The following is a 24,960-nucleotide window of genomic DNA, read 5'->3' as shown; positions in this document are numbered from 1 at the left end:
TCGCCCCCTGGTGGGCATGCCGGGTGGATCCCGGTCGGGGACATGCGGGAGTCTCTCTGACTGCCTCCCCGTTTCCAGCTTCAGAAAAACAACAACAACAAAAAAAAAAACACCCAGAAACCTTTTGTCATTTTCTCTCTTGTTCTCAAGGCGAAACTTTCCAAAAGCATCCTATGACTTGCCCCCATTTCTGCATCTCCCCTCTCTCCAAACTCCTGCAATCTATCTTTCAACCTCATCATTCTACCACATAGCTTTCACTAGGATCACCAGTGACCTCTGTGTTACTAAATTCAGAAAGATATTTCTCAGGCTTCATCTTCCTTGATCCCTTAGGAAACACTATTCCTTCTTTGAATCTTTCTTTCAAAATTTCCAACGCTGTTCTTTATTCTTAGAGTTGATTGGAAAGATTCCTGTACCTGCTTAAAACCCTTCAATAGCTCTCAATGGCCAGAGTATAAAGTCCAGGCTCACTAGTCCAAAAATACAAGACCTTCCTAGATCTAGCCATGGCCGACTTTCTAAAATTTATTCCCTCCTTCACCCGGAGATATATGATGAGCTCTAAGCCTCTAGCCAGGATGAACTACAAGGAATTTCCAGAGGCGCCATGATATTCTTGGCATAAGTTCTTCCCAATGAACAGTCTGGAAAAGTCTATCTCCCTCTCTCCCGGACCTCGGGGGAATTCCTTATCCTTAATGGTTCAAAAGTCACTTCCTTGCTTGATCTGTGGTGACGCAGTGGATAAAGCATCGACCTGGAACGCTGAGGTCGTTGGTTCAAAACCCTGGGCTTGCCTGGTCAAAACACATATAGGAGTTGATGCTGTTCCTCCCATCTTCTTTCTCCTCTCTAAAATGAATAAATAAAGTCTTTTTTAAAAACCAACAAATGCAATGTGTGGACCTTGTTTGGAATGCTGATGTAAACAAGCTAAAAAAAAAACACCTTTAAAAAAAAGTCCCTTCCGGAACCCTTCCAGGCACCCCTAAAACAAGGTGCTTTGTTCACCGTGCGCCAAGAGTGTCTCAGATTTTCTATATGCTATCCACTACAATTTGTTTACATGCGTATTTCCCAGTCCAGACAGATCAAAAGACCCTGGAGGGCAGAGAAGGCATTCCATTCACCTTCTTTTTTCAGCGTTTATACTGCACAGAGCCTGGTATACGCTTTGCCCTCACTAAATGTTTGTTGCACTAACACTTCACACCTGCCAACGAGACTCCCATTATCCCGTTAACTGGTGAGTCCCCTAGATCTCCGCCTGCGTGGCCCGGATATTTAAATCCCCAGCACCGTGATTGGTTCCAACTGCAGGGGTGCGTTCGTGCCCGCGGCGCTGAAAAAGTGCGCAGGCGCGCGACTTCGGAGCACGCAGGCGCAAGAGGGGCGCCGCGCCTAGTTGGGTCTGGTGGTGTCCTAGCTGCCGCGGCCGGAGAGGAGTGACCGGAACTGCTTGGTGAGTCTCCAGAAGTGGGGCTGAGGGAGCTGGCTGGGATGAGGTGAGGATCATGCCCCAAGAAGAAAAAGCATTTCGTGACGGTTGAAAAGTTGGTGGGGCCGGGCTTTAGGGAGAATGGGATGTTCTGACCCGGACTCGTCAGGTCGGGCCCGGAGAGAGGACGCGAGGCATTGGGAGACTCTCGAGGGGCTGGCGGAGGAAGGGTAGCGGGACGGTGGGTCTCTGAGCCCTTTCTTGAACCAAGCTAAAGTAAACTCTTACTCCTTCACCTCCCATCCCCATCGTGTTGCTGTGGTAGGAATTAATAGACTGTCCGGTGACTACAGTGATAAGATAACTCTGAACTACGGTGGTTGCTTGAAGAGGGTCTCTCAGGTTCATTGCCTCGGAGAGTCCATGCTCTCTAGGAAAGTACATTCTTACCTCAGGCCTTTACCGCAGACGCACTCCCCACCCCCGCCAAAAAAACAGGATTGGTAAAATGAGTTTCACAATTCGAGGTTGGAGTAGTGGGCAGTGGAAGGAAGTACTGGAAAGTGCTGTTTTCACCTCGTCGTTTTTATTGTCATTGGTTACCACAATGTTAGGAAAGGCAGGCGAGCGAGGGTAGAGGAAAACGAAAGACATTAAAGTTGGGAAGAGAAACTTGCCTGTTGCTACTTATCTTCTCCGTTGGGAGGGGGGCGACTGGGAGAGGGGAGTTGGATATTGGCAGCTTCTGACAGTGTTCCCTCGAAATTGTGAAAATAATGTAGCTTCTTAGTAGCAGATATTTCAAGAATTAAGAAGGATATTACTTCTTCTGTCCTGGTGCTCTTAAGAGTGGTTTTCAGATGTTCCAGTAAAATACCGTAGATACAGCCAGATGGAAATGGTTCTCCCACGTTCTTGCCCAGCTCGTACCTGTATTTTGAAATTCATGAAATATCATTAGCTAGAATACTTTGGAATCTAATCTTAAAATACCTCATACTAAAATTTAAAATTTTTAATATTTCTGCCACCGGCAGAATTGATACCTAAGCATCCAGTGATCACTTGTCATTCATTCTTTTGGCCAGAAGTAATGAGAAAAAACACATTTATGTAAATATTAGCAAATATGAGGAAAAACGCTTCTTCTTACATTACCATGCTCCTTTGATGGGTCATGTGAAAGTAAATAAAATGGTCACATTATTAAACCAACAGTTTGACTATTTATTGGTGTTTCTATGATTTTCTTTAGTGCTTGTCATACGGTTAATGTACTAGAAAATTGCTGTTATCTTAGTTTAAGACTAGGAAAAACTTTTGCCATTATTTTCTTAACAATAGTACACTCTTTTCTATAAATGGTAGACTTTCTGTATGCATCCTAGTGTTTGTTGATTTTACTCTGAATGAACTTAAGCATAATAACAAGCTCACTCATGTAAAGGTCACATAGTTTTTTCTTTTTTAGCGAGAGAGACAGACAGGGAGGGAGAGAGATGAGAAGCATCAACTCATATTTGTGTCACCTTAGTTGTTCATCGATTGCTTTCTCATATGTGCCTTTTGGGAGGGGGGGATGGCATGCTCCAGATGAGCCAGTGACCCCTTGCTTGAGCCAGCGACCATGGGATAATGTCTATGATAACCATGCTCAAGCTGGTGAGTCCAAGCTCAAGCTGGATGAGGCCAAGCTCAAGCCAGCGACCTTAAGAGTTTCAAACCTCAGTTCTCAGCATCCCAGTCGGATCCTGTATCCACTGTACCACCACCTGGCCAGGCAGTCACACATTTTCTAATGATTCAGAACACAACATTGAGTCAAGAAGAAAGCAAACAAACAAACAAACAAAACAGGTCTTATTCCTCGTGGGACAGCTGTCGGTTCTTCACTTATGAACTACATACCATCATCATAAAATTTGCCTTTTAGAAGTGTCTATGTTATTATTTCATATTTTTAATGGATTTTTAAAAAAAACATGACCGCGCCTGACCAGGCAGTGGCGCAGTGGATAGAGCGTCAGATTGGGATGTGGAAGACCCAGGTTCAAGACCCCAAGGTCGCCAGCTTGAGTGTGGGCTCATCTGGTTTGAGCAAAAATTCACCAGCTTGGACCCAAGGTCGTTGACTCAAGCAAGGGGGGTTTCTCGGTCTGCTGAAGGCCCGCGGTCAAGGCACATATGAGAAAGCAATCAATGAATAACTAAGGTGTCGCAATGCGCAACGAAAAACTAATGATTGATGCTTCTCATCTCTTCGTTCCTGTCTGTCTATCCCTGTCTATCCCTCACTCTGACTCTCTCTCTGTCTCTGTAAAAAAATAAAATAAAATAAAATAAATTAAAAAAACATGACCGCCCTGGCCGGTTGGCTTAGCGGTAGAGCGTCCGCCTGGCGTGCAGGAGTCCTGGGTTCAATTCCCGGCCAGGGCACACAGGAGAGGTGCCCATTTGCTTCTCCACCCCTCCCCCTCTCCTTCCTCTCTGTCTCTCTCTTCCCCTCCGGCAGCCAAGGCTCCATTGGAGCAAAGATGGCCCAGGCGCTGGGGATGGCTCTGTGGCCTCTGCCTCAGGCACTAGAATGGCTCTGGACACAACAGAGCAACGCCCCAGAGGGGCAAAGCATCGCCCCCTGGTGGGCATGCTGGGTGGATCCTGGTCGGGCGCATGCGGGAGTCTGTCTGACTGCCTCCCCATTTCTAGCTTCCGAAAAATGAAAAAAAAAACAAAAAACATGACCATTTTCCAAGGTGATAATCTGTGAAATCATGGTTGTGATGTATTTTATACCTTTTTCTAGTATATATTATAGTAAATATGCAAACATTAATTTTTAAAATAAAATTAAATATAACTTTAATAAATATAAATTTAATAAAATTAAATACTTAAATATTAATTACTGTTGCTTATGTGATGACTAAAACCTTAACTTATTCTTGTTCTGCACTTTGGAGGATACTGCTTTAGGGCCAAATCTATTCATTTTAAAAATAAAGTGAAGAGTGGACTACCTAAATTCTTTTAAATTTTTATTTATTGATTTTAGCAAGAGTGGAAAGGAGAGAGAGAGAGAGAAAGAAACACTGATCTGTTCCTGTATGTGCCCTGACTGGGGATTGAACCAGCAACCCTCTGCGCTTTGGGACGATGCCGACTAAACTATCCAGCCAGGTCTGGACTACCTAAATTCTAAGGCCAAAGGACTTCAAATTTTTTTGAGCCCTATGATGGCCTTCACTGTTATAACACAGTTTTGGTAAATTTACTTATTTGATTTCACCAGGTGAAAGTACTATATATTAGAACAGCAAAAGAATAAAAAGGATATGAACTCTTTGACATTTTTGTGAAATCAGCTGCCTGCCTGCCTGCCTTCCTTCCTTCCTTCCTTCTTTTTCTTTCTTCCGATTAAAGCACTTTGGTTCCTGTGTTTTAAATTCTGGAAACCTATTTTTAGCTGTATTTGTACTCTGCATTTTGTATATGTAAGTTGGTATAAATGATATTGCTTGCATCCTAAAGAATGCTGAACTTTTTACTCCAGAGCCATAATTTGTTTCTTGGTCTGTAGATTGACAGAGGAGTAGATGACAAGGACTGGTATTTTCTTTGTCATGATGGGTAGTGGCTTGAAACGGATGGATCCAGTACCTCCTACAATTGATGGAAAAGGTTTGTGGAGCCAGGAAACAGCATGTACTGTGTAATATTGGGGGTGGGAATGGTGTTCATTTGCATTCATTTAAATTCACTGATATTTTGGTTTTGATTTTAATTTAGGTTATGTTGTAACCTAAATATGTTTATAAATATTTAAATCACTGATCACTGTATTTTTCTGGAATTCCCTCATCTTGTTGGCTTTGTGAGTTCTGTAACTTAGATTTAAAGTTTGTTTTAAATTTATTTTAATAATGTTTTGACAATTGAAATTACCTTTAGATGGCCCCTTGATATTTATAAAATAAAATCCTAACTTCTAGTATAATATACAAAGACCTTCACAACCTGTCTCCTATCTACCTTTTATTTTTTATTTTTTTAAATTGATTTTAGAGAGAGGAATGGGGGAGAGAAACAGAAACATCAATCTGTTCCTGTATGTGCCCTGACCAGGGATCGATCCGGCAACCTTTGTCCTGGAATGATGCTCTAACCCTGTGATGGCGAACCTATGACACGCGTGTCAGCACTGACACACGTAGCCATTTTCGATGACACGTGGCCGCATACCAGAGAAGTGTGGGGCCGCATGCCGAGAAGGATCTTTCATCCTCAGCTCCTGCATGGCCAGGTACAGTAGCCGAGGATGAAACATTTGCTGTAGTGTAGACACTCTGTGCCGCAGGTCTGTAGACCAAAACAACAGAACTCCAGCACAGAGCGTCTAGTTCTGGGACTTCCAGTTAGGCTGTTGGGGGATCTTTGACCTCACTTCCTGCTGGCGGAGCAGAATGCCGGGAGGGACACATCTCTGGGGGCCCTGTGATTGCCATTACCAGCAACCACATACCACAGCATCCATCATCCAATCTAATGTTCTGCGGTGTCGTGGATTTCTAATTGACCATCATTACTGAGATAAGTGAGGGGGAGGCTGGGAGAGGCAAGGGCCTGTGCTATGGGTGCTGTTTCCCGCCATTAGAAATAGCGGCAGCCATCTTAATTTACATAAGACGCAACTTGCAATTTCAAGACAGAATCTGGGCTCCAGTGTTTGTTGACTTGAGGTCAAAGCTTGAGAATCTGGAAAGGTGCTGCTTGGAGAATCAAGAGGAGTGCCACTACGAACAGGAAATTTGGAGTGCCTGGAACCAATTATCAGACACTTTTAGCACCCTGAAAAATATAGCAATGGCTTTACTCACAATTTTTCCCTCTACGTACTTTTGTGAGACCTTATTCTCAGTGTTAAATAATATCAGAACCAACAAAAGAACCAGATTGACAGATGAAGTTAGTAGCACTTGCTTGGGCTTGAAGTGTACAAAATACCAACCTTCAATTGAAGATTTAGCTAATGAAATTCAGCAACAAAAAGTCACTAATAGGCAGGTTAGTTAAAGAATTCCCCCTCCCTCTCACTTATCTTAGTTCATGGCACTCCACACAAGTTAAATAATATCAAGACCAACCAAAGAAACCAACTGACAGATGAACAAAGAAGTCACTAAGCAGGTAAGTTTTAGTTTATTAAATACAGTTATATATTACAATTCTACATTTTTGTTATTTAAACTATAAATATCATGAAATTATGGGTTTTTTCTCAAAGCGACACACCACCTGAGTTATGCTTGGTTTTTTGGTGAATTTTTTTTTTCTACCACCCTTTTGGTGAATTTTGACACACCAAGCTCAAAAGATTGCCCATCACTGCTCTAACCAATGGGCTCTTGGGCCAGGGCTCCTGTCTCCCTTTTAAAGCCATGCTGTTCCACATGTAGACATGTTAAATTATTTTCTTTTTTAAAAATGTTCTTTTGATTTTAGAGAGAGAGGAAAGGAAAGTGAAAGACAAGAACATCAATCTGTTCCTGTATGTGCCCTGACCAGGGATTGTCCTGCGCTTCAGGACAATCTGAGCTATCTGGCCAGGGCTATATGCTAAATTCTTGCATGACTATTGAGGCCTACACTATGGCACTTCTTTGATAATCTAAAAATCACAATTTCTTTAGAACTGATCATGCTTATACTTTTATTCCCAAATCAAAAGCATGAGATGTTAAAAAAATTATAATAGCTTTATTGAGCACTATATGACAGCCAAATGCTTTGCATGAATTACCTCAGTCCTTATAACATTTGAAGTAAGCATTATATTCTCATGTAATGAGAAAACTGAATCACAGAGAAGTAACATTCAGGATTTGAAACCATTATGCCTCCAAATACTGGGCATTTAACCACTACACTCTGTTGCCTTTTGTTTAAACAAGAATGCCACTCTTTTAATCTACTGTAGGGGGATATTCTTTACCAGAGACATGAGTACTTATGCTTTCTATCTGTGTCATCTGACCTCTGGGATCAGAATATTTGAGAACCTAAGTAGAAAGCTTCTAGTTGAGCTTAGAATCAGAACCAGAATTTCAGGTGGGTGAATATTTTATTTTGGCAAAGTGAAACCTTGCCAGTCATCCCCACCTCATACTTGGTATCTCCCTGGCAGATATACTTATTTCTGTCAGATTGAGTCTCTCTACCCTGGAAAATGAATGCTGCTTTCTTCTTTTTTTCTTTATTAAGGCTTTATTCATTTTAGAGAGGAGAGAGAGAGGGAAGAGGGGAAGGAGCAGGACCAGGCAAGCCCAGGGTTTTAAACCTGCGACCTCAGCTTTCCAGGTTGAGGCTCTCCACTGTGCCACCACAGGTCAGGCTAATGCTGCATTCTTGTGCCTCTTATCTTTCATACGGAGCATTCTTTTTCTATTCTCATAGCCTTTCTTTTAGACAGGGTCAGTCTAATTGATTAATTGATTATAATCACACCTAGATATGCCACCTCAGGATTGTAACCTGGTCACTTAGAGTAAAATTCTGGAAATTCCAGACTTGAGCAGGACTTGAAAATTAGATGCTGGACATTGGCAATTAAGTTACAATAGATACTTCCATAAAACAAGTGTAATTTTGGTCTTTTTGGTTCATGTTTTTTTTGCTGATACTTCTCACTCAGCAGTATATAGTCATGTGCTTGAATCATGTGCTTCAGTGCTCTTTCAAACCAAGATATTTAATAGATATGATTTAGTGGTGTACTTATATTTACATTATTTTGGGGCCTCAAGATAAGAATAATGCCTGACCAGGTGGTGGTGCAATGGATAGAGTGTCGGATTGGGATGCGGAGGACCCAGGTTTGAGACCTCGAGGTTGCCAGCTTGAGCACGGGCTCATCTGGTTTGAGCAAAAGCTCACCAGCTTGGACCCAAGGTTGCTGGCTTGAGCAAGGGGTTACTCGGTCTGCTACACGGTCAAGGCACATATGAGAAAGCAATCAATGAACAACTAAGGTGTTGCAATGAAAAACGAATGATTGATTCTTCTCACCTCTCTCCCTTCCTGTCTGTCTGTGCCTATCTATCCCTCTCTGACCCTCACTCTGTCTCTTTAAAAAAAAAAAAAGGAAGAATAGTTAGAGTTGTTTCTGCAGAAGGAAGTTGAAAGGAAACTCAAAAGAGGAAGTAAAAGGAGGAAACTAGCCTTAACATAAATAAGACTTATCCCAATGCCTTTAGGAAGAATTAAATTTCCTAACCAGAGCATAGATTATTTGTGGCCTAACCTAGAGTATTTAGAATATTTTGGAATTCTATGCACCTATACTTTTTGAGTATGTATATGGACATTCTTTCTTCCTTTCTACCTTCCTTCCTTCTTTCCTTCATGTGAGAACTGGTTTTTTTAAATTGATTGATTTTAGAGAGGCAAAGTGAGGGGGGGGGGGAGAGGCATTCATTTTGTTGTTCCACTTGGTTGTGTATTCATTGGTCACTTCCTGATGTGCCCTGACCGAGGAATTGAACTTGCAGCCTTGGTGTTTCAGGATGATACTCTTATCTGACTGAGTTAACTGGCCAGGACTGTGTGAACATTTTTAGCATTTCATATTAATAATGGAACCTAAGAGCCTAACCAGGTGGTGGCGCAGTGGATAGAGCATCAGACTGGGACATGGAGTACCCAGGTTCTAAACCTTCAGGTCGCCAGCTTGAGCGTGGGGTTGCTGGCTTCAGCGTGGAATCATAGACATGACCCCATGGTCGCTGGCTTGAGCCCAAGGTTACTGGCTTGAGGCCTAGGTCACTGGCTTGAGAAAAGGGTCACTAGTTCTGCTGTAGCCCCCCCCCCCCCGCCTCCCATCAAGGCACATATGAGAAAGCAATCGATGAACAACTAAGGAGCTGCAAGGAAGAATTGATGCTTCTCATCTCTCTCCCTTCCTGTCTGTCTGTCCCTATCTGTCCTTCTCTCTGACTCTCTTTGTAAAAAAAAAAAAAAAAAAAGGAACCTAAGAGTAAAAGTATATTCCTAAAAAGAAACTAAATTCTTTTACCTAGTAAGTAATGTTCTGTATCTGATTTCCTACTTTGTTCTCTGTAATCCTTTCTTCCATTCCTCACATTCATTCTCTATTACTCATCTCTCGAGTCTTCAAGAAAGAGCTGCTTAGGTGTATTGTTCATATACTTGTACTTCATTAGTTGTCAAGAATGGCACCTAATAACTCATGGCATGAGATACATACCAAGTGCGAGGTAGGCATGATTGGCAAGGCTTCAACTGCCTGAACAAAATATTCATCCCAAGTACCATATTTTGGCCTGATTCTAAGATTACCTATAAGCTTTCTGATTAGCTTCTCAAACATTCAGATGCCAGGAGTCAGATATCACAGATAGAGAACATAAAAGAAATTCTCAGTTCATTAATAATTTTCTGTTATTTTAAAAAATGTATTTATTGCTTTGACTGAGAAAGGAAGAGAGATAGAAACATTAATTTGTTGTTTCACTTACTTTTGTGTTCATTGGTTGAATCTTATATGTGCCCTGACTGGAGATCGAACCCAAAACCTTGGTGTATTGGGACAACACTCTAACAACTGAGCTATTTGGCCAGGTCCCATTAATAATTGTCCTTTTATGAGTCTTAACTCTGTGCTAGGCACTGTACTAAGGACTTTACATATATTACTAATTTTATTTCTTTTTTTTGTGGCAGAGACAGAGTCAGAGAGAGGGACAGACAGGAAGGGAGAGAGATGAGAAACATCAATTCTTTGTTGCGGTTCCTTAGTTGTTCATTGATTAATTTCTCATATGTGCCTTGACCTGGGGGCTACAGCAGACCGAGTGACCCCTTGCTCGAGCCAGTGACCTTAGGCTCAAGCTGGTGAGCCTTGCTCAAACCAGATGAGCCTGCGCTCAAGCTGCCGACCTTGGGGTCTCGAACCTGGGTCCTCCACATCCCAGTCTGACGCTCTATCCACTGCACCACCGCCTGGTCAGGCACTAATTTTATTTGTGAATCAACCCCAAGAGGTAGATCTGTTAACCTAATGAATGAGGAAACTGAGACTTGAATATGTTAAGTAAATTGCCTGGGTATCAGAACTAGGATGAATTCAAGGTCTATGAGAGTCTGTGTTATTAACTACTACATGATGCTTGCTCAAAACAATTTATTAAATTATCTCACCTCACCCTGGCCGGATACCTTGGTTAGTTAGATCAGTGGTCCCCAACCTTTTTTGGGCCACGGACCGGTTTAATGTCAGAAAATATTTTCATGGACTGGCCTTTAGGGTGGGACGGATAAATGTATTACGTGACCAAGACAAGCGTTAAGAGTGAGTCTTAGATAGATGTAACAGAGGGAATCTGGTAATTTTTAAAAAATAAAACATCGTTCAGACTTAAATATAAATAAAATGGAAATAATGTAAGTTATTTATTCTTTCTCTGTGGACCAGTACCAAATGGCCCATGGACCAATACCAGTTCGCAGCCCGGGGGTTGGGGACCACTGAGTTAGATCATTATCCCGGAGCACAGAGGTTGCCAGTTCGATCCCCAGTCAGAAAACAGACAGGAATCCTGCTCTCTCCTTTTCTCTCTCTAAAATCAATAAAATAAACATTAAAAAAATTATCTCATCCATAAATAGCTTAGTCAGAGAAGAATTAATGACTGCAATCATATTCAACCCAACTAGCCCTTAACAGTAGTTTATATAGTCTTAGCCTTAGACTAAGAAGACTATAGTCCAGTAGAGAGGCAGCATTTATATTCATAAACCAAATAGAAAACAAACAAAAAAAATGAAAAGGAAAAGTATATATTTGGGTATAGTGGAAAAGAGTGCTCTATTTTCTGTCTCCTAACTACAATGTATTATAAAATACACATTACAAGAGAAACAAGTATAGTTTTCTTGACATCAAAATAATTTCCCTTACTTAATAGTATAACATGAAAAATGCTTGGATTGTATTAAGAGGGATATATTCTAGAACTAGGCTTCCTTTCTGCCAAGTTTACAGTCTGGGCAGGCTTCTGACTCCTCATTGCTCTTTATCTGTCAGTATAAATGAGTTTTCAACTCCCTTGGAAAGATCACCATATAGCTAGATGGTAGTTTTCACCATAATTTTCTTCTGATAGCCCTGTACTATAGTTTTCCTCTTCAGTTGGGCTATGGTATGGCTTGCCTTCCTAAGACCACAGGCCTCTGCAAACAACTTTCTCTTAGCAACCATCAAGTCTGTTCCAAGAAGGCTCCCAACCGCATCTTTTCCCATGGCCAGAAGGGATTGTATATTATAGAAGGAGACAATTCTGCTTGACCAGGTGGTGGCTCAGTGGATAGAGAGTCAGCCTGGGATACAGGGGACCTAGGTTCGAAACCCCAAGGTGACTGGCTTGAGTGCGGGCTCTTCCAGCTTGAGCAAGGGCTCACTGGCTTGGCTGGAGGGCCCCCTTCCCCCATCAAGGCACATATGAGAAAACAATGAACAACTAAGGTACCACAATGAAGATTCGATGTTTCTCATCTCCCTCCCTTCCTCTCTGTCCCTCATTGTCTCTTTCTCTCTTGCTGAAAAAAAAGAGACAATTCTCTGAGATGATAAACAGAAACATTGTTCCTAGATAATTGATTGGCTAATTAAGCAGAAATTTCTTAGGCTTGTATTTACCAAATGGTGTTCCATGGAACCTTGTTTACTTGAGATTAATAAAAATATTCTTGGAAGGAAGGATTTTATGGCCATCTACATTTGACTGGAATAGCCACAGTGAAACATATTTCTTCACTGCTTCAGTACTTATGATTTGCAACCAAAAATTTAATTATCCAACCAATTCATAATATCAGGAAATATATAAAAACTAGGAAGTTGGGAGATATAAGAGCTAAATATCTTCATTGTAGAAAGTCAGTGGATGAAATCCAAAATTAAAAATCTCAAGAAATGCCTGACCAGGTGGTGACACAGTGGATAGAGTGATGACCTGGGACACTGAGAACCCAGGTTTGAAACCCTGAGGTTATTGGCTTGAGTGTGGGATCATAGATGTAACCCCATGGTCACTGGCTTGAGCCCAGACGTCTTTGGCTTGAAGCCCAAGGTAGATGGTTTGAGCCCAAGGTCACTGGCTTGAGCAAGGGGTCACAGACTTGGCTGGAGCCCTCCCTCCCTCAGGTCAAGGCACATATGATAAAGCAATCAATGAACAACTAAAAGTGCTGCAACTACAAGTTGATGTTTCTCATCTCTCTTCTTTCCTGTCTGTCTGTCTAAAAAAAAAATAAGAAACAACACTATAAACATATGATTTAGAAATGTGGAGTTAAACACTAGAGCAACTAGTACTATTGAAAATTTTGCTCTGGGGTCCTGGGAGCAAGAATTGGTTTGGGACAGGAAGGAGGGCAGAGGAAATGCTATTTTTAAGATTTTATTACTTGATTTGAGAGAGAGGAGAGAAAGTGTGTGTGGGGGGGGGAGCAGGAAGCATCAGCTTATTGTAGTTGCTTCTCATTTGTGCATTGACTGGGCAAGCCTGGTTTTTTGTTCTTTTTTTAGATGAGAGGAAGGGAGATAAGCAGACTCCTGCCTGTGCCCTGACCAAGATCCACCCGACAACCCCGTCTGGGGCCAATGCTCTAGTACCAAGCTATTTTTAGTGCCTGCGGCTGATGCACTCAGATCAACAACCCAGCTTTCCTTGGTGCTTGGGGCCATACTGGAAGCAATTAGTATCAGTAAGAGGCAGAGAAGGGGGGAGGCAGGCAGACAGAAGCAGATGGTCACTGTGTGCCCTGACTGGGGATCGGACCCAGGATGTACATACTCTGGGCTGACACTATCCTCTGAGCAACTGGCCAGGGCAAGCCCAGGGTTTTAAACTAGCAACCTCAGCATTCCAGGTTGACATTTTATCCACTGCACCACCACAGGTCAGGCAGAAGAGCTACACTGCTCACGAAAATTAGGGGATATTTCAAAATGAACGTGAAACGTGATAAAATATTCCCTAATTTTTGTGAGCAGTATATTTGACTTCTCATTTGATTGAAATTAAATATAGAAGATTATAAAATCTTCAGAAGTAATTTTTACTGGCTGACTAACATTCCATCATGTAGTTATACTGTTGGTGGTGGTGAAGATGACACAAGATGTTAGACTGCTGGAGTCAGTCCAGACCTCGATTCAGCAGCCTCGCTCCTTGGGTTCTGGCTCAGAAAGAATTCAAAGCCAAGACGCAAACTATAAGAGATAATTTGTTTGTTTTGAAGATTTTATTGATTGATTTTAAAGAAAGAAAGGAAGAGAGAGAAAGAAGGGAGAGAAGCGGAAAACATCTACTCATAGTAGTTGCTTCTTGCATGTGCCTTGAACGGGCAAGCCCAGGATTTCGAACTAGTAACCTCAGCATTCCAGGTGCACAGTTTATCCACTGAGCCACCATAGGTCAGGTATATAAGATACAGTTTATTTAGAAAATCACAGAGGTAGAAGTGAGTGTACAAGAAATGGGCTCAGGAAACAAGTTACAGAGGCAAAAGAAGGGGTCCTTGGAGTTTAGGAGAGAGAAGAGTAAAGGTAACCTACCTGGTGGGGAAGAAGAGGGGAATGGGAAAGGTGCAGGCATGCTCCTGAGAGAGAGCTCACTAGGTCCTCAGTCCTAAATACCTTTAAGGGTGGAGATGTTAGGGGAGGTCCCAGGGGAGAATAACAATAGAATATTTATCAGTTAACAGACATGCAAGGAGGGTAAAGGATACCCTGGGGACAAAGTCCTTGTTTTCCCAGTTTTCCTCTTTAATAGGCCCCTGGGGCTTTCAGCCCTGGTGGCTTCTGTACCTGGCCCTATACAGCTAGTGCTCGACTTAGGACCACGATAGACAGTCCCGTTGTAACACGATTTGGTCATAAGTTGAGTAGGCTATATGTACAATACTGTGAAATGATGTTATAAAAATCTTTAAGTCATATTTTATCATAATTTTCTTTCATTGTTATATATCATAATTTTCTTTGTTCATTTTATGCCATTTGTATCATCTCTACACCATTTTGTTTCTTTCTTTTTTTTTTTTTTTTTACAGATAGAGTCAGAGAGAGGGATAGACAGGGACAGACAGACAGGAATGGAGAGAGATGAGAAGCATCAACCATCAGTTTTTCGTTGCGACACCTTAGTTGTTCATTGATTACTTTCTCGTATGTGCCTTGACCGTGGGCCTTCAGCAGACCGAGTAACCCCTTGCTCGAGCCAGTGACCTTGGGTCCAAGCTGGTGAGCTTAGCTCAAACCAGATGAGCCCACGCTCAAGCTGGCAACCTCGGGGTCTCGAACCTGGGTCTTCTGCATCCCAGTCCGATGCTGTATCCACTGCACCACCAACTGGTCAGGCTGTTTCTTATTTTTATATTCATCAGGTTTAAGTAAAACACTGCATTACCAGTACAACTGGTTCAATATTTGCAAAGACAATTTCCTCTTGGTAGACTTCTTGGGAGGGGTTTGATGAAAAATATCCTAGACACAAAACACAAATTGCTGGACCGAGTCTGGGATAACAATTGAAATGGTGCACACGGAGATGGTAGTGCTGCCGGAAGCTGGTCCGCACTGTCGTACGCCCAGCTGGGCAACGCTTGCGTAGCGATTGTGGTCGTAAAGTCGAATGGTCATAAGCTGCATAGGTCGTAAGTTGATCAATATTTGTAGTCCTTACTCTGGTGTTTGCCTACAACAATCATAAATTATTCAGTCACATACCCTGTTGTTGGTTTAGAGCGCTTAAATATATTTTTTAATTAAAATTTTTTGTGTTAACATGGATTCAAGTGTTCCACTCAATATAATACCTACCTGCAACAATGAACCCCTCATTACTCTGCTTCCCCTTACCTCCCTCCCCTGCTTCCCTCTGGGACTTGGTGTCCTGTTATCTGTATCTATGTGTTATATATATATCATTTGGCTTATCCCTTCACCATTTCTGATATGGTCCCCTCATCCCCTTTTCCTCTGACAGCTGTCCCTTTGCTCCCTGTGACCCCGCCTCTGCCTCTATTCCATTCCTCAGTTTACCGTGTTCATTAGATTTCTCATATAAGTGAGATCATATGATGTTTGTCTTTTTTTGCCTGATTTTTTTTTTTTTTTTTTTTTTTTTTTTTTTTGGTGACAGAGACAGACAGAGAGGGACAGATAGACAGGAAGAGAGAGAAATGAGAAGCATCAATTTGTTGTGGCACCTTGGTTGTTCATTGATTGCTTTCTCATATGTGCCTTGACTGGGGGGGGGGCTACAGCAGAGAAAGTGACCCCTTGCTCAAGCCAGCGACCTTGGGCTCAAGCTGGTAAGTCTTGCTCAAACCAGACGAGCCCACACTCAAGCCAGCAACCTTGGGGTTTCAAATCAGGATCCTCTGCGTCCCAGTCCGATGCTCTATCCACTGCACCACCACCTGGTCAGGCTTGTTTCTTTCTGCCTTATTTCACTTAGCATAATAATTTCCAGGTCCATCTATGCCATCACAAAAGATAAGATTCCCTTCTTTCTTATGACCATGTAGTATTCCATTATGTATATGTACTGTTGGGCAGATAAAATAAATTATGCTCACTTTGTTAAAGATGGCGCTGCCCACGTGGAAGCTCATCACCCAGGTGAGTGCTTGGGACGGGCGTGATTATTTAATATGTGTTGGGGGAGGGCTTTCGTGACCAAAGGTTTTAAAGGGAAGAGAGATCACATTGTTTTGGGGGAAGAGTGATTACGTTCTAGGAAGAGCCCATGCTGTAGGAGAGCAGAGGAAGGCCACGTGAAGGAGAGGAGAAGCTGCCAAGATGGTAGAGTGCTGAGGGAGAAGCCAGTTTGTGCAGAGAGAAGGAAATGGGGAACAGAGGTGAATAAGGCTGGTGAGCTAGAAACCTTTGATTCTAGGAAACTCAGTAAATCAGTAGCTTTGTGAGCACTGAATGAGTGGGTTTTGAAGCCCAGTGTGTGTTTTTACTTGCCTGCTGGGTGCAAGCTAGGATTAAAGCTAATGACCCACCAGTTCTTGGCTCCGTTGTTTCATTACCGACTATCTGAATCCAATGAGAACCTGCATGGGCCAGGTGACTGTGATGGTGGCCGTGGATACTGGCTTTACATGTACCATAGCTTTTTTCCCCCCTATTTTTATTAATTTTAATGCAGTGACATTGATAAATCAGGGCACATATGTTCCAAGAAAACATCTCCAGATTATTTTGACATTTGATTATGTTGCATACCCCTCACCCAAAGTCAAATTGTCTTCCGTCACCTATCTGGTTTTCTTTGTGCCCTTCCCTTCCCCCCATCCCTTACCGTAGCTTTTTTTTTTTTAATTAATGTTAATTTTTTTTTTTTTTTACAGAGACAGAGTCAGAGAGAGGGATAGATAGCAACAGACAGACAGGAATGAAGAGAGATGAGAAGCATCAATTATCAGTTTTTTGTTGTGGCACTTTAATTGTTCATTGATTGCTTTCTCATAGTGCCTTGACCGTGGGGCTACAGCAGACCGAGTAACCCCTTGCTCGAGCCAGCGACCTTGGGTCCAAGCTGGTCCCTACCATAGCTTTTTTAACCACATGTCCACTGATGGACACTTGGGCTATTTCCAGATCTTGGCTATTGTAAACAATGCTGCAATAAATGTGGGGGTGCATATCTTCTTTTAAATTAGTGTTTTGAGATTCTTAGGATATATTCCTAAAAGTGGGCTAACTGGGTCAAAAGGCAGTTCCATTTTTAATTTTTTTGAGGAAACTGCATACTGTTTTCCATGGCGGCTGCACAAGTCTTCCCACCAGCAGTTCAGGAGGGTTCCCTTTTCTGCGCACCCTTGCCAGCACTTGTGTGTTGATTTGTTAATGAGCACCATTCTGACAGAAGTGAGGTGGTATTCCACTCCTGGGATCTGGGCAGGCCTTTTTGTGTGTCTGCCCTTCCTACCAGTCTCTCTGGGGCTTTGTAAGGCCAGTGGCCACCACTATCATGGTGCAGGTTCTCATTGGATTCCGGCAGACGGTAAAGGAACAGTGGAGCCAGAAAATGGTGGGCTATTCCATTTATAAAAGTCTTTTAAGAGTGGACGAGCAAACAGGCAGGGAAGAGGGCTTCCCTTTCAGGGCTCCCAAGCCCCTACTCGGTTTCCAGTTCCATACCCTAGTCCACACCCCAGACTCTTTCTCTGGATCTACCTGCAGGACTCACAGGCCCCCAGCAACCTCAGCCCTCTGTTGGGGGGTAGGGGGGATAATACCCCTTCTCCTGCAAACAGTAGCAAACAATCGCCCCTCCCAAGCAGGGAGGCAGTTGTGATTTGCCATCTGCAGCCCTAAGGGCAAGCAACCGCACCTACAACCGTCCATAGACTATACACATAGGGCACTGCCCCAATACAAGCCAGCAAACTTAAAAAACATTTGTTTACCCAACAGGCTTCTTCTGTAACCTTTGGTTTTGTACTTCTCTTCATTTAGTCTGAACTTGGTTTTTCCATATGATTGTTTTTAAATTTAGTTATAATCCAATTTGGCCCTGGGAGGTAGCAGTTGTAAGTCTGCCTACTCCGTTGCCATCTTGGAATCAATATAGAGCACTTCATTTTTATTTTATTTTTGTATTTTTGTATTTTTCTGAAGCTGGAAACGGGGAGAGAGGGTCACACAGACTCCTGCATGCGCCTGACCGGGATCCACCTGGCACGCCCACCAGGGGGCAACGCTCTGCCCACCAGGGGGCGATGCTCTGCCACTCCGGGCGTCGCTCTGCCCAGACCAGAGCCACTGTAGCGCCTGGGGCAGAGGCCAAGGAGCCATCCCCAGCGCCCGGGCCATCTTTGCTCCAATGGAGCCTTAGCTGCAGGAGGGGAAGAGAGACACAGAGAGGAAGGAGAGGGGGAGGGGTGGAGAAGCAGATGGGCGCTTCTCCTGTGTGCCCTGGCCGGGAATCGAACCTGAGACTTCTGCACGCCAGGCCGACGCTCTACCACTGAGCCAACCGGCCAGGGCCCACTTCATTATTTTTAACATTATAAATAATACTGGGACTAATATATTTTATTAAAATGTTTTTATGTATTGATTTTAGAAAGAGGAAGGGGAAGCGAGAGAAACATTAATTTGTTGTTCCACTTATTTATGCATTCATTGATTGATTTTTTAAAGACTTTATTTATTGATTTTACAGAGAAGGGAGGAAAGAAGTAGCAAGAAGTATCAACTCATAGTTGCTCCACTTTATTTATTCATTGATTGCTTGTAGTTTGTGCCTTTGATCCAGCGATTCCAGGTCAACACTTTTATCTATTGCATCACCACAGGCCAGACACATTAGTTCATTCTCGTATGTGCCAAGGATCAAACCAGCAAATTGGATGACATTCTAACCAACTGAGCTATCTGGCCAGGGCTTGAACTAATGTATTTTTGTCTGTATCTGTGATTTTTTTCTAGGTTGCTAAAAGTAGAAAAGGGCCAGAGTAGGAGTATTTAAATTTTTCTTGTATATATTACATTATTTATTGAAAGTTTGTTTTTAAAAATCAATATTTTGCCCTGGCTGGTTGGCTCAGTGGTAGAGCGTCGGCCTGGCGTGCAGAAGTCCCAGGTTCGATTCCCGGCCAGGGCACACAGGAGAAGCACCCATCTGCTTCTCCACCCCTCCCCCTCTCCTTCCTCTCTGTCTCTCTCTTCCCCTCCTGCAGCCAAGGCTCCATTGGAGCAAAGATGGCCCAGGCGCTGGAGATGGCTCTGTGGCCTCTGCCTCGGGCGCTGGAGTGGCTCTGGTTGCAACATAGCAACACTCCGGAGGGGCAGAGCATCGCCCCCTGGTGGGCAGAGCGTTGCCCCTGGTGGGCGTGCCGGGTGGATCCCTGTTGGGCACATGCGGGAGTCTGTCTGACTGTCTCTCCCCGTTTCCAGCTTCAGAAAAATGCAAAAAAAAAACCCCCAAAAAATAAAAATCAATATTTTATTTTCTTAAATAGTGTTCAGGAAAACTTTAATTTTATAGGAGTGGGAATTGAAATATATCCTGGATGCTAGAAAAATACTGTTTCTATGTATATATTATTTTTGTGTGTTTGTGACAGAAACAGAGAGGAACAGACAGGGAAAGAAATGAGAAGCATCAATTCTTTGTTGCAGCTCCTTAGTTGTTCGTTGATTGCTTTCTTATTTGTGCCTTGATGTGGGGGACTACAGCAGAGTGTGTGACCACTTGCTCATGCCAGAACACCTTGGGCTTCAAGCCAGCAGCCTTTGGCCTCAAGCCGGCGACCACAGGTTCATGTCTATGAGCCTGCACTCAAGCCAGCGACCTTGAGGTTTTGAACCTGAGTCCTCTGCATCCCAGTCCAACACTATCCACTGTGCTACCACCTGGTCAGGTTATATCAATACTTTTTAAGTGAGAGGAGGAGAGATAGGCTCCTGCATGCACCCCGACTGGAATCAACCCAGCAACCCCCATTTGGGGCTGATGCTTGAATCAACTGAATTATCCTCAGTGCCTGAGGCCAATGCTCAGACCAACCAAGCTATCCTTAGGGCCCAGGGCTAATACTTGAATCAATCAAATCACTAGCTGCAAGACAGGAAGAAAAGCAGATGGTTGGCTTCTGTGTGCCCTGATTGGGTATCCAACCTAGGACATACATACACTAGTGCTCTACCCACTGAGCAAACCGGCCAGGGCCTATATCAATATTTCTAGTGTCATTTGGAGCTTGCAACAGTTTTTTACCGTTTAAAGCCGTGATTTTTCAAATATTTTTTTTTCATGGCAAACTAATTGCTGAATACAACCATTTTCATCTCATGGCTTGCATAGTAAGGAGGAAAGGTCAGTGCCCTTTTTCCTTAGTAATTAATTTATGTGTGCCATGAAAATAAAAAGGTTGAAAATTTCAGTGTTAAGAGTTTTTCACCTCCTTTCTTCTCCAGGAAGAAAACAGGTGGTTGGTAAACAGGATGGAACAACCATGTTAAGAAATATACAGATGTGCTTCCTTATTAAGATCCAAGAACAGTCTGTGTTTAAAATAACTTTTTTTTTTTAAGATTTCATTTATTCATTTTAGAGAGGAGAGAGAGAGAGAGAGAGAGAGAAAATATGAATGTGGGAGGAGTAGGAAGCATCAACTCCTATATATACCTTGACCAGGAAAGTCCAGGGTTTCGAACTGGTGACCTCAGCGTTCCAGGTCGACGCTTTATCCACTGCTCCACCACAGGTCAGGCTACAATAACTTCTTATAATTCTGAAAATTCCATAATTTTAAAAGAGAAAAGAATCCAAATTTTCTTTTGTAATTGAAAGGAAAAAAAATTTTTTAACCGGCATTCCTGGCTATTTTTCATTATCCATCAAAGTTTGTAGTTTTTTGGGCATAACTTTTGCTGCTAATGAAGTCATAGAGTATTCTGAAACCTGTCTTAAAAAGTCAGTATATGTTTATAACTTTTTATTATTTATTTATTTATTTTTAATGTTATTTAGACAATTAAATTTAATAGGGTGACATTGATCAGCAAGAGTACATAGGTTTCGGCCCTGGCCGGTTGACTCAGTGGTAGAGCGTCGGCCTGGTGTGCAGAAGTCCCGGGTTCGATTCCCGGCCAGGGCACACAGGAGAAGCGCCCATTTGCTTCTTCACACCCCCCTCTCTCCTTCCTCTCTGTCTCTCTCTTCCCCTCCCGCAGCGAGGCTCCATTGGAGCAAAGATGACCCGGGCGCTGGGGATGGCTCCTTGGCCTCTGCCCCAGGCGCTAGAATGGCTCTGGTCGCAGCAGAGCGACGCCCTGGAGGGGCAGAGCATCACCGCCTGGTGGGCAGAGCGTTGCCCCCTGGTGGGCGTGCCGGGTGGATCCTGGTCGGACGCATGCGGGAGTCTGTTTGACTCTCTCTCCCCGTTTCCAGCTTCAGAAAAATACAAAAATACAAAAAAAAAAAAAAAGTACATAGGTTTCAGGTGAATGTTTCTATAACATTTGAACTGTTGATTATGTTATAGACCCATCATCCAAAGTCAAATCATTTTCCGTCATCTTATATTTGTCCCTCTTTACTCCATCTGCTTCATTCCCCTATATCCTCCTTCTCTTGGTAACCACTTTTATCTATGTCCATGAGTCTCAGCTTTATAGCCCACCTATGTGTGAAACCATACAGCTCTTAGCTTTTTCTGATTTTACTTATTTCATTCAGTATAATCAGGATCCATCAATGTTGTCATAAATGGCACTATGTCATCATTTTTTATGGCTGAGTAGTATTCTGTTGTGTATATGTACCACATCTTTTTTATGTTTATAACTTTTCTAATGTGAAAGGTAATAAAATTCTTTTATAGAAAATTTAGGGCCCTGGCCAGTTGGCTCGGTGGTGGAGCGTCGGCCTGGCGTGCGGGGGACCCGGGTTCGATTCCCGGCCAGGGCACATGGGAGAGGCGCCCATTTGCTTCTCCACCCCCCCTTCTTCCTCTCTGTCTCTCTCTTCCCCTCCCGCAGCGAGGCTCCATTGGAGCAAGGATGGCCCGGGCGCTGGGGATGGCTCCTTGACCTCTGCCCCAGGCGCTGGAGTGGCTCTGGTCGCGGCAGAGCAATCCCCCGGAGGGGCAGAGCATTGCCCCTGGTGGGTGTGCTGGGTGGATTCCGGTCGGGCGCATGCGGGAGTCTGTCTGACTGTCTCTCCCCGTTTCCAGCTTCAGAGAAGAAGAAAAAAAAAAAAAAAGAAAAAAAAATTAGAAAACATTGTATAAGGCAAATAAATATTACCTGTGAAAGTAAAAAAAAAATTTTTTTTAAGGATTTGAGAGAGAGACAGACAGACAGATACATAGATCTGTTCCTGTATGTGCCCTGTCAGAGGACAGAACTGGCAACTTCTGAGCTTTGGGACTATGCTCTAGTCCAGGGGTCCCCAAACGTTTTACAGAGGGGGCCAGTTCACTGTCCCTCAGACCATTGGAGGGCCGGACTATAAAAAAACTATGAACAAATCCCTATACACACTGCACATACCTTATTTTAAAGTAAAAAAACAAAATGGGAACAAATACAGTATTTAAAATAAAGAACAAGTAAATTTAAATCAACAAACTGACCAGTATTTCAATGGGAACTATGCTCCTCTCACTGACCACCAATGAAAGAAGTGCCCCTTCTGGAAGTGCAGCGGGGGGCCGGATAAATGGCCTCAGGGGGCCGCAGTTTGGGGACCCCTGCTCTAGTCTAACCAACCAAGCTATCTAGCCAGGGCTAATTTTTTAAAACATTTTTAATCTCATTCAAGATGAGGTAGAAATTTACATTTTTGGCCTTTAGCTTTTAAAGTATACATACTTTTAAATGTAGCATTAAGTAAGATTTATTGTTAGGAAATAATAGTGTATAACGTTGTATAATGACCATTTTAAGTCTCTAAAAACAGTTCAGTGTTTTCAGATATACTAACATATAAATAATTATTTTGATGTTTCCTTATTAGGTTTCACTTTCTCTTGTACCAGTTATTAATTATAGCCAGGAGTGGCAGTCTAGATAAGTACCTATTAACAGGAAACTTGTTTTAATTTAAACCTGTTTAATATCTGTCTTGACATGTACAGACTCGTGACTGTCACGAAAATAGTTGAGATGTCAGTCCTATACAGTGTCATCAACTTTAGGTTCAAATTTAGCCTTACAGATGGAACAATTAATATTTAATAACTATTATTTTAATGGCATTTACATAGATGCCATTCATATTTAACATGACTGCTTTACTTTCCTATTGCCTACTATTTCTATCTGCCTCCCCAATAATATTAAAAGAATGGCTAACACTTGATTATCAGCCATGCCTCAGGAACTGTGCTAAGCACTTTGTAGGGATCATCTTCTTTAATCCTCATTTTGAAAGCCCATGAAATAGATTGTATTACCTCTGTTTTACAAATGGAGAAATTGGGTCTTAGTGAAGTTAGGTAATTTTGTTCCAAGGTCATACAACACTTACATTTTGGGGCCAGAATTTGAATGCTGGAGGCCCCCCCCCCCACTTGAACAGAAATTTCCATTTGTTTTCACAGAAGTTTACCATGATAGTTGAGTCAAAAAATGCCAGAGAGAATCATAAATTTTATCAAACTGTTAAGAGTACAATAATAAACAATATAAGTATACTCATAGAACAACTTTTATTGTGATTTTTATTTTAAAAGAAGGAATAAGGCAGAAAACTAACTTGGTAGAATATTTTAATGCAAAATCCTTGCTTTCCAGTATAAAATGAATTACTTAAATAAACCATTCATATATATTGGTCTTGTCTGGACACTAGTATTGCTGGTGATTTAGTGTTGTTTCTTTCATTACTTCCTGATCTCTGTTTATTTTTATCAATGAAAACATATGGATCTCCTGTTGATTAATTTCTAAGTCCTTTTTTTCCTCTGTATTTCTAAAGCCTTTTTCTTTGTATTCCTTCTTCCCAATAGTATTTTCATTTTCTAAATTAATGTAGACAATTTTCAGGTGTAAATTATAAAATAGCTGAAAACCATGATTACTTTGATCTTTTTAGCTCTTCCATTTAACTGTCTTTAAGTCTGGAAGAGATTAGATTTCATGGTTTTATTTTATATTTTTATTTAATTTATTGGGGTAACATTTGTTAATAAATAGGTTTCAGGTGTACAATTCTATAATTTTTGGTGTGTTGTCCACCACCCCAAGTCAGGTCTCCTTGATTTTACTATAGAAGGCCCCAGGGTCCTGGCTGGTTGACTCAGTGATAGAGCATTCATTGGCCTGGCATGTGGATGTCCTGGGTTCAATTCCCAGTGAGGGCACACAAGAGAAGTGCCTATCTGCTTCTCCACCCCTTCCCCTCTTGTGTGTGTGTGTGTGTCTCTCTCTCTCTCTTCCCCTCCTGCATTCATGACTCGATTGGAGCAAGTTGGCCCCAGCTGCTGAGGATGGCTCCATGGCTAAGAAGAGCTCGGTTGCTGAGCAATGGAGCAACACAGCACACCCTATGGGCAGAGCATCACCCTGTAAGGGCTTGCCAGGTGGATCCTGGTCAGGGCACATGTGGGAGTCTGTCTGCCTCCCCTCCTCTCAATAATAAAAAAAGGGCACCAGGAAGGGTAGTTAGTCTATTTTCTGATATTTAGCACTTGTTTATTTTGTCTTTGAGAGACAGTAAGAGAGAAATGGGAAGCAGCAACATCGCTTTAGTTGTTCATTGATTGCTTCTCATATATGCCTTGACCCAAGGGCTTCAGCTGAGACAGTGACCCCTTGCTCAAGCCAGCGACCTTGGGCTTAAGCCAGTGACCTTTGGGCTCACACTAACAACCTTGGGATCATGTTGATGATCCCACACTCAAGTCAGCTACCCTGCACTCAAGCTAGTGAGTCTGTGCTCAAGCCAGTTACCTCAAGGTTTTTAACC

General features: G+C 42.5%; 1 protein-coding gene across 3 annotated transcripts in view; it reads left to right on the top strand.

The window, feature by feature from the left end:
• Positions 1 to 1,361: 1,361 nt before the first annotated feature.
• The window catches only part of SNAP23 (synaptosome associated protein 23), a 50,035-nt gene continuing 26,436 nt past the window's right edge, over positions 1,362 to 24,960 (top strand). For 2 of the 3 annotated variants that reach the window (XM_066276961.1, XM_066276959.1), the window contains exon 1: positions 1,362 to 1,468. The gene's annotated coding sequence lies outside the window, so the exon portion shown is untranslated. Of the gene's footprint in view, positions 1,512 to 24,960 lie in introns of all 3 variants that reach the window. The other variant, XM_066276960.1, reaches the window with a different exon arrangement.

The sequence above is a fragment of the Saccopteryx bilineata genome, chromosome 4 (assembly GCF_036850765.1).
Source record: "Saccopteryx bilineata isolate mSacBil1 chromosome 4, mSacBil1_pri_phased_curated, whole genome shotgun sequence".
In the NCBI taxonomy this organism is placed as follows: domain Eukaryota; kingdom Metazoa; phylum Chordata; class Mammalia; order Chiroptera; family Emballonuridae; genus Saccopteryx; species Saccopteryx bilineata.
This window is presented reverse-complemented; position numbering and strand designations above follow the sequence as displayed.